General features: G+C 48.0%; 1 long non-coding RNA gene across 2 annotated transcripts; it reads right to left on the bottom strand.

The window, feature by feature from the left end:
• Positions 1-1234: 1234 nt before the first annotated feature.
• LOC148223033 (uncharacterized) lies at positions 1235-9567 on the bottom strand. 2 transcript variants are annotated; one of them, XR_015805171.1, is made up of 2 exons: positions 8408-9567; positions 1235-8047 (listed from the first exon to the last, which is right to left on the bottom strand). It is a non-coding gene; the product is annotated as an uncharacterized LOC148223033 (long non-coding RNA). The 2 variants fall into 2 exon arrangements; XR_015805172.1 differs by having other exon boundaries at positions 1235-1419.
• Between the last annotated feature and the right edge of the window lie 194 nt (positions 9568-9761).

The following is a 9761-nucleotide window of genomic DNA, read 5'->3' as shown; positions in this document are numbered from 1 at the left end:
TGGCGGCTGCCGGCAATCCCGGGAGCCTCAAGGAATGTCCATCCGAATCGGACATCCTCTCCGTCAGCAGCCGCTTCTCGGCCCCCCCCCCCCAGTCCCCGTGTCGCCCAGGCAATGCGGGGTCCCGGTGCCGCTGCCGGCGGGAGGGCTGAGCCGGGCCAGGTGCGGTCCGTCGGGGCCCCGCAGCCCCGGGGATGGGGCGGCCGCAGCACCATCTGCTGGTGAGGGGCCCGGCGCGGTGGGGGAGCCGGCACCCACCTGCGGATACCCTTAGCGCCGCTGACGGGACGTGCCGGGGCTGCGGGCAGCAGCGCGGCTTCGGGATCGAGGCACGAATCTCGCCGCAAGAGCGGGCCGAGCGCCGGGGACCCGCCAGCCGCCCTTGGGGAAGCCGGCGGGAGCGGCCCGGGCAGCCGGATCCGGGGCACTCCGAGCGCACGGGCAGCCCGCTGTCCCGGCAGGGCTCCCCGCCCTTGGGAACCCCCTCCAGCTTCTCCCGGTGTCCGTGCGGAGCTACTTGCGGGCCCCGATCGCCCCGGTCGGGGCCTGAGGGGCGGCGGGAGAGGCCCCGTGACCCGGCGGCCAGTCCCGGAGCTCGGTGCGCTCGGCGGAGCCCCGCATAGAGGGGAAGCATTCGGGCCTGGGCCCCGGTGAAGCCCGCGGACAGTGCTGTCTGAAGTGGAAATATCCACTCCCCCCGTCTCTCTGCCCTTGAAACGTTTCAAGACAAAAGGGGCAGCCGCCTCTGCCAGCCCCGGGTCACTTGGGCAGGGGCTGCGGCGGTCCGGAGCCGCAGAGGTAACGCGTGGGGAAGGATGGATGAAACATATCTCTGGCTCTGCTAGAGGTGAGCAGGGAATACGCTAACTAGGATTTGTCATGAAACCCTCCCGTCAAAGCGGAGACGGGAGCAGGGCTCAAGCTGCGCCTGGGAAAAAGCTGCCCAGAGCAGCGCAGTCAGGCTGACCCAGAGCAGCAAAAGGGTGCCCGGGGCAGCGGGCTCTGAGCGCTGGAATAAGTAAGAGGATCCGGGGAAAAGAGCTGTGCAATTTCAGCTGTGCAAAGCCCTGGCATCCCAGCACAGGAAGAAGGCAATTTAAGCCTGGAAATTTGTGTTCGGCTGCAAACACTTCTCCCGAGGTTTGCAATAGCACTTAAAACTGACCCAGGACCTAAAGCCTCCGCTTCAGAAGCTGCGCAGTTTTTTGGGTCATCTCCAAGTGAGTAACACGAGTTTTAAAATTATCTCGTTATTTTTTAATAAGTCTGAGAAAATAAGTCTTTTTTAATAATTTTTTTCTATGCTTTCAGAAAAAGTGAGCAAGGCTTCAGGTGTGTTTGTTGCGATTGCAGGCCGAAATTTTGTATCGTGCCTCCCTCCAAGGATGGTTCTATTTTCAAACGAAATTCCAGTGTGTTCTGTAGTAAAAGGGGGGGAAAAAACACAAACAAGAACTAAACAAATTATCCACTTTAACCTCCTTTTTATCTATTTTTTCCTTACAAACACATTACTTCGGAAAGAAATGTGTTTATTCTGAAATGTTCCCCACAATTAGTCTCTGCTTTGAACGCAAACTCCGGATGCACTGAAGTCATTTATCTGCGAAGATATCACCAACAACATTAAACAGCAGGGAAAGAGGCAAAAAACCTCCCAGATGCCGGAGTCACCTTCCAAATTCTGGGAACACGACGTTAAAGGAAATATTCATTTACCTATTTGAGCTTTCCAAACCAACACCGGGAGTTTGTCCCAACCCTGCGTCCTCGGAAATGCAATTGCACCCCACTTTGGTCTGACTCCAGCAGCGGCAAGTTAAATCTAAAAATAAAGTGGTTTGGGCTTTTTTGTTTGTTGGTCTGTTTTTTCAATAAATTGTATGCTTGCTACAGAAAACCTTTAAACGCTAACAACTGGTTATCTGCGAGCGCTGGGGCAGCAGCGGAGGTGCGGGGAGTCCCGGGAGCCGCCGCTGCCGCCCGGCGCAGCTCGAGGATGGCCCGGGAAGCCGCAAAGGGGGGCCCACGGCCACCTCCTCCCCAGCCACATAGCACACCAGATAGCAGCTATTTACACCAGCTGCGACACTGGCTCGCCGTCCGCAGGGGCGGCGAAGCGATGATCCTTTCTTATATTACGATAATTACTTTAGAAAGCCTGACTCACATAAAAAGTATCTATAAAGATTTACTCGCGGTTTTGTCAGTTTCGAAATAGGCTTCTCCGTTTTCCACCTACTCTAAACTTGCTGGTTTTAATCTCCAACTCAGTCATTGGAAAAGAAAACTGGGGGAGGAGAAGCATTTCTATAAAGAGCTTAACCAAAGCACATTAAATATTTTCCCAACATCACCAAATAAACAACAATTCTCCAGCTCCCTATAAACTATTTAAAGCATGTCATATCATCTCTTCTGCTCTTGCCAATGTACTTTCCTTTTAATTTACAAGCTGATTAGAGCAGGGGCCTGTCTTTTTGTATATATTTGCAAAATATTTGGCACCCTTTCAGTCAGTTCAGTTCACAAACACTTAAAACTACATTTAACTTCATTATTATAGGTAGTCACTTCGATTTTTCCTCTCTTTTGTAGAGCTACTGCCTGAGAAAGTGCTTCTTGTAAATGGTCTGAGCAGTTGTTGAAGGTTTTCAGCAGAGGAAACCTCTTCAGATGGGGAAAAAAAAAAAGAGTGGGAGAGAGAGAAGAAAAAGCACCATGGAAATCTAAACTCAGATCTCAGGCTATACAAATTGGCCCAAAAGAAAATGGGGGAAATCTCCTTAGGAGGAACATTTTTAGCTCACTAAAAAATAAACTTTGCTCATAAATGATGAAAGTTATTATCATCAGAGGATGTCCTGTACCAAACAAACCTCCATTAGGCTGGGAAGGATAAAACAGGCTAGACAGCCCTTAAAAATCATCATGTCTTTGATTCCCAAGATATCAACCATGTCTGTTTCTGTAGTGCTGTCAAGTAAATCTGAGTTATGGATGCTCTAAAAGAAGCCAGCAAGGAGAAAATTCAGCAAGTGAAAATTAAGAGTGTTATCCATACTTCCCAAAAGTACACTTTCTTTTCAGGCCCCTGTAGCATGGTATGACAATTTCTTAGAAGAGCAAGACCAGTGTATGTGGTAAAGCTGTGATCATCAGAGCATACAGCTGCATGACAGATTCTTTTTACTGAGCTTTTTGCTCTTTCTGCAATGCAGTGTCTATCATTTTCACTACAAGAGCTTTAACGTCTGGAATGCAACCTCCTAAAACTGCCAGTGCCTCAAGGTGGGTGTTGCACAGTCTGAACTCCACTGCTGAAACCATTTTCTAGTATGTTTATGTATCATGTCTAACCTGATCAAACAGACACAGGACAGTTGCTTGATTTAATACAGTATCCACACATTGCTCTTTAATGTAGGTGACCTGGGAAGTTCTGTAAAAAGCAAATACCTCTGTCTGAGCTGGAAGGACTGGCTGGCTAGGGAGCTCAGCCACAGCAGGAGGAAAGCAAGCCCACTGAGAGAGCTTCCTCCCTCCATACGTGCAAAAGTCAAGGCATCGATCAAAACCAACAGCCTGGTCAGGAAAAGCACAGTTGGCAATGTTGTCTTTGCATTTTTGCCAGTGTGAAAGGAACACAAGCTGGTATTTCCAAATCTAGCCATAGGAAAATAGAGAACATTTCTTTGAGAGTCAATCTGTTCTCACTAGCTGCATAATAAAGAAACCTGTTAAAAAAAAAAAAAAAAGGTGGCTGGGACAGGGACAAAAAGAAGCACTGGTGCCATAAAGGTTCTGAGTGTGGGCTCTCCCTAGCTGGCACACCACTGGGGGGATGAAACAGAGATTTAAACAGCTGCCAATCAAGGATTTTATTTTTTTCTTTCAGTTTTTGTAACTCAATTTCCAGTTCTGTGAGAAGTTAGATACCATGTACTCCGTTGGAATAAACAGCATTTATTGTTTTCCTTAATCTGCCTTATTGTTTTACTTTATCTGACTTCTGATGCATGGTCTCAAAAATGCTTACAAGCCCAGGGTACCCTGGTTCTGCAGATTTGTCCGTGGAGAGAACTTGTGAAATCCCAAAGTGTTCAACTCCCAGCAGGACTTCTGAGGTCCTTGAAAGACTGATATACACGATTTCCATAAAGCTGTAGGAATTGCTCTGGGGGTTCAAACCAGGTGCCATCTCAGCACACAGAAATCCCCTTTGCCCAGTGCCTCCTCAGCAAACAGAAAAAAATCTACATAATGACTGAGAACATTTCAGTGTACAGTAATGCCCTTGGACAGAGAATGCTTTTTGGCTCCATTAACTTCTCTGTACTCATCAGCGGCCAGGTCTGATTTCACTTCTGTCTTTCGTATCTTGAGAAGCAGCAAATGCAGCAGCAATTTGTCACAGTCAAAGAGATACAGAGTGAGAACACAGCAGTGAGACTGGAGCTCTGCAGTGCCCTGAAGACCACAATAGCCTCGGAAACCTTTTTTCCTCAAATTGAGCCCAGCCCTGAACAGCAGAGAAATGTGTAGAATTATCCCTGTTTCACATCATCATGTGAAAAAGAAAGACAATTTTAAAGCCAAAGAATGAATGCAAGTGAGTATTTGTCCCACCATCTGGGGGAGATGATAGAGGTGAAGGAAGAGGGAATATGAGGGGGATGGTAAAAGTTGACAGCGACCTTCTATTTTTCTGGAGGAATGCTTTACATTCCAGCAGCAAAAATGGAGGAAGCGGACATGAGAATTAGATCAGAGAGGGGAAGTAAGAAGATGGATGAAGTGCAAGACTGGAGGAGCAAACGAGTCAATTATGAAAAAAAGGAAGGAACTGTGTGCAGAAATCAACGAGGAGATGGAGCTCAGGGGAAGAAACAGCAGCCAAAATGCTCTCAAATCAGAGATGCTGCTGGAGTGAGAGAGACGGAAAAGAATTGGAATATTTCAGGTAATGATAAAATTGTAAACCCCTGTCCTCTGTATTTATTTGCATAGGGCAAATAAGCTGTCTATCACCAGCTCTATCCAGACATCTGAGCATGGCACTGCTACAGACAGAAAGGACAAATCAGCTACATCAAAGCTGCAAACTCTTGGTGTGCATTACAGAAATCAGAAGCAATACATGAAACTCACGGCTAGAGAGCAAGAGGAGAAAACTATGGGTCATACCTGAAAACCAGACAAATAGATGAAGTAGAAATAGAGTTAAATGCCCATAAGGAACCACAAAATTTGGAGGCTCAGAAGAGAGCACCACTTGAATGAGGGGGAAAGGCAAGCAGTTCATCAGCGACCTGTACTCATGGAGGGAGGAGGAAATGGGCTGATGCCAGATAGACTTTAAACCAAATACCCTGCTTCCATTGCCCAGAAAAAGCTCTCAAATCCAGAAAAAACAATGTTCTTTCTGCATAAATTCCAGAGCCCTTACAGGAACTCATCCTCAGCATTGCTTAAGGGCTGGCACGTCAGCAGAAGTGAGAGGCGAGGTGCAGAGCGCCTAACCCAGGCACAAAAGCTTATTGCCCAGAAAAAAACTATAGGGAGAGTGTATTCATTCATAGCACAGACATCTTTGTCTTTTCTACCACGGGCAACTGGGTATTGCCTTGTATCTTCACTCTCCAGTTTCCCTTCTGTTAGTCCTTTAGAATAGCAACAATGGAGAAAGCTATAAATAAAAGCTATATAAGCAATGTAATAGGCATGCAATTGCATGTCTATTTTCTTTGAAAAAAATGATGCTTTATTTCCTGTTCAATGGAAAATACAGTTTGATGTTACAACTATTAGGTTTTGACTGAATGCAGAAATTTGACTGAAACAACGACATTTCCCCCTGTATTTACTATTACCATATGTCACTGATTATATATTTAAGTTGCAAAAATGAATTAAATTTCATGGCTTCCTCCAGCTAGATTCTCTTGGAGTGGACTGTCTTTTGTTATTAACCAAAATGCTTGGAAAACAGTTTAAATCAAAACAGCAGACTTTTGGTATCATTTCAGGAGAAAACTGGTTATCACAAACCAAGTGCTTAACACATCATCATCCAGAAGGCTGGGTAAAGCCTTGCAAAGCTGCAGCTATCATGGCCAGGATAGAGAAAGAGGGTTAATTGAACACCACAGACTTAGAGATGGAAAAAGGAAAGAAAAAAAAAAGACACTGTTTGAAGCTGTCTTGCCTGGGGTCTTATTCCTTCTGCTTCTGAAGTTATCATATATCCCACATCACAGCGCTTATTTCACTTACTTAGGGTAAATATCTTCTCTAAGCTGGCTATAGAGCATTAGTGACAATCAGATTGCACATATGTTCCAGGAGAAGCCAGCCTTGCCCTTGCTAAATTTCCTCCTGCTTTCTGAGGAGAAAAAAAAGAAAATCTGTATTCTTTTTTTTTGCTCCTTCTGTTTCCCATCATGATTTGGATTGCTAACATTTCTATCCCCACTAGGAGTCCCTGGTGGCTCCTGGCCCTTTTCTAGAGGACCAGCGGACAGCAGAGCCCCTGGGCTCCCATCAACCAGGAAGGAAGTGAATTGCAACCCACAGCCTCCCAGACTCTGAATTCTGACCTTGGAGTCAGGTGATGTAAAGAGACTTTAGGAAACTCCCCATGTCCATGCTTCCCATTCCTCCAGTCCTGTCTGGACCTGAGCAGCCAGAGCTGGAAGAGGACAGCGGTGACAAGAGAAGTCACCACTGGCAGGTTTGTGGATATTGCAGGCTGTGCTACAAGCTGCAGAGGGACCTCAGTGGTGGCAGATACAGTGTACAGCAGAACCTGAGCAGTGCTGGTGAGTGGGAATCGGGTTGTCATTCCTAATTGAAGAGTTAGGGAAGAACAGGTAAAAGAAGTTCAGCGTAAGAGAAGGACAGCTATGCTGTGCTTGCTGAAGGACTCAGCAGGCAGGATGCAGCCAGGACAGGCCTCAGTGAGAACACTGCAAATTCATGTCATACTTTGCCAAAGACTCAATCAATTGAGCATGTGCTAAAGCTGAGTTTGTTTTGTCTTATTTGGAGCTTTGGAAGATATTTCCTATCTTGACTCATTGAACACACTCCAACCACACACCTGCAACTTCTGGAGTGCATCCTCTCAGCAAGAGGCTGGCTAGCACGTCGTCACTTATGCAGGGCAAATCCTACTGAAAGCACATCTGACCACAGCTTTCACACCAGTTTACTTTTACATGTAGCACATGTAAGCTAACATCTGGCAAGAACACAACTATGTCCTGATCGAGGTGGAGCTCATAGCAACAGATGGTGTTTGATACTGCAGGACCAGAGAGGCTCTACCTTAAACTGAGCATTATTTCTCTTCTGAGTTTTTACACCCTCTGGCCACATCTTCTTCTGAATGGAGCCACTGTCACCATGGCTTTGCAGTCCCCTCAAGACCAAATACACTCTCAACCTGCAGGTCACTGCCTAGTCCTAACATCCAGGTGATTTTGCTCCCATTGAGGCATGTCAGCACATGAAGCAGGGTGCTGATGCAACCATTATATTGTACATCAGTATAACATGAGGTTAGCAATGCCCTGAGCGAGACAGTGCCTCCAGAGCAGGAGGAAACTTTCTCTCCAGGCACACAGTAGCTCTGCCTGCAGGCACAGCAAGCAGCACCGGTAGTTAGCAATCTAACAAGCAACATCTGCTGCCTATTTGAGGGCAAAGGATGGAAAAGCCAGCAAAGAGTAGCCTACAGTGCCAGCTCCTGAAGACTGAGATTCTCATACTAAAGGGAAAAGCGTTCAGAAGAGAAAACCCAGCATTAAAACGAACGTTGCTGTGACTCTGGAAGATACAAGATGTGACTAACTGCCTCTGCAGCTTTACACAGTTACTGTCCGCGGGTTTTTTTGGCCAGATCTTTATTTTGCCAGTAGAAGTGCGGCGAGAGATTGCCACCTTGTGGTTCCTTCTCCAGCACTGCCATGTTTTTTTCCCACGTCTTCCAGGCTAGACCAGTGGTTTCCAAACCGCTGTCCAGGGATTTCTAGTGATAAGGGTACTGTGGACAAGAATATTTTCCAAATACTTAATTAACTAAAAAGAGCACGTCTGTAATTGACAGTCTTCAGTTCTTATGCTGAGAAACTTATCACTAGAAAACCTTTCAGGGATCTAACTTGCAAGTTAAAAACCATGAGTAACTACTGGCATGGGTACACAGCTCCCAAATAGAAATACAAAAAGCTATGGCAGCGATGCAGAAAATCAAACCGTCTTTACAATAGTCTCACACCAAGAAGCCTGCGAGAAATTCAGGGCTGATGACAGCCTTCCCTTGCTAAAATATGGGGTGATGTCAGACAGTAGTTCCCACAAGGTCCTAATAAGGAAGGAGCAGCCATGTGCTCATCCCCCTCACCTTGCAGATAGGAAGGCAGAAGCAGGCTGTGCTGGTCCCGAGTCGTTCTGGGTACTGTTTTAGGGCAGCTTGTGAGATCTGTCCCTCAGGTAGCATAACCTGGGGCAAGGTCTGCACAAGTAGCTTATCAGCTGGCTCCTTCATCAATCATGCCCAGGTAGAGCATCAGGTAATATTTCCCCAGCGGTACTAAAGGGGAGAGAGAAAGAGGAAGATCAGCAAGAGCTTGTGAAGCAGCACACAGCCCCGTGAACACCCAGTGAATTTATCACATTTGGAAAAAAAAAAAAAATAGCTGCCTCTCCCAGAGAGAGAGAAGAGTGTCTCGTAACACAGAAAGGAGCACAGATCCCCCTGGTAGCTTTCATGCCTGTCTGCCTGCTGACACACTGACACAGAAAGTGACCTATTTTCATAGGAACAATAACGAGTGAATAATCAGAATTTTTCAGGCAGTTCCTTTACCTCCATGACATTTTCTAGCTTCCTGAGCCTGTTGCAGTTGTAAGCAAGTGCTTTCCAGCTCCCCAGCCTCGTTTCAAGTTTGTCGTGAATGTTGGTCCAGAGAGGACACAAAAGTTTAGAGAGTCCCTAAGTGCATTCTTGAGCACATACTTCTGAAGCTGATAAACCCTAGCAACATTCCCCATCAGGTCTAGACATGAGAATAAATGTAGTTACAGTGTCGTGCATTTGTTTCCTAGAAAGACTGCAAATCTAACGACTTTAAAAAGCCTCCATTAAAAAGAAAAGCCCAAACAAACAAACAAACAATCAAACCACTCCCACGGAAAGAAGGGAAATAATTTGAACTGAAAAGCTGAAGAGTGGGGCCTGGACAGATAACAGAGGGAGGCTGAATGCGAATTCCAGCTCCAGAGACTGCTGGCAGAAGCCCCTCAGCAAACCGCACAGTGCAGGGGAGGCGCAGCCCGCAGGCAGTGTCCCTGGGCTGACATCGGCAGCCAGCGCGGCCGCGGGTACCTGGGGGCAGAGCTCGCTGTTCGGGCCCGCAGCCCACTCTGGCTGCCGGGGTTGGGGCTGCCCGGTATCCCCGCCAATGTGCTCCGGTGTAGATCCGCCAGCATCTCACCAGGTGCGGACAGAGCGCGCGGTGCCGCCCGCCGCGGGGATGCTCCCGCACGGGGCGGGTGAGCGAACTCCTCGGTGCCCCGCGTAGCGCCCCGGTTGGCGGCCCCGCTCCGCCGGCCCCTCCCGCCGGGGCGCCGCAGGCCGGCTCCCGGTCGCACGTGGCGCGGCGGCCGCCCGCCCCCCGGCCCACGTGTGCCGCCGCCGCGCCGTGCAGTGCGGTGCCGTGCCGTGCCGGCTCCCCGCTGCAGTCCCGGGGCGGCGG

This window comes from Sturnus vulgaris, chromosome 8 (genome assembly GCF_052056855.1).
Source record: "Sturnus vulgaris isolate bStuVul1 chromosome 8, bStuVul1.hap1, whole genome shotgun sequence".
NCBI lineage: Eukaryota > Metazoa > Chordata > Aves > Passeriformes > Sturnidae > Sturnus > Sturnus vulgaris.
This window is presented reverse-complemented; position numbering and strand designations above follow the sequence as displayed.